Source organism: Micropterus salmoides, unplaced genomic scaffold (genome assembly GCF_014851395.1).
Source record: "Micropterus salmoides isolate LMB-PRFRI ecotype aquatic unplaced genomic scaffold, ASM1485139v1 Ms_hic_scaffold_14, whole genome shotgun sequence".
Taxonomy (NCBI): Eukaryota; Metazoa; Chordata; class Actinopteri; order Centrarchiformes; family Centrarchidae; genus Micropterus; species Micropterus salmoides.
Genome location: NW_024040485.1, coordinates 21,857,232 through 21,857,801, shown reverse-complemented (window position 1 = coordinate 21,857,801; position 570 = coordinate 21,857,232).

The window sequence follows — 570 nt, the reverse complement described above, 5'->3', positions numbered from 1 at the left end:
CTTCTTCCACCAGTGATGAAATGGCACAAGTCAGGATTCTCCATCTGTAGTGAAGGATTTCCTTAGTCTGCAGTCTGCACATACATTTAAACACATTTTAGCCTGACATGGGCCCTGCTAATCCATCCATAATATTTTACTTTGATATTGTACTTACATGTTTCCTCCTACAGTAGGAGGAAGCACTCCATTATGTAAAAGTCCTGCTACAGAAGTAGCACTCACTTCTGTAGCAGGACTTTACATATAATGGAGTTCTTTTCACAGAGTTATTTTATTGCTGTATCACTCAAGTAAAGGACCTCATTACTTCTTCCACCACTGATGAAATAGCACAGAATTCAGGATTCCCCATCTGCAGTTAAGGATTTCCTTAGTCCGCACATACATTTGAACATATTTTAGCCTAAATTTGAAAAGCACCCCGGCCTGAGATGAATTTTCGTCCATTTTTGTGTTTACCACAGGATGGTTTCAGGTCATTACCATGAGGTAAGGCCAGCCTATATGAAGTTTTGGATCACGTGTGTGTTAACTGTCCGAGCTGAGAGCAGCCCAGCGGCAGCAGCT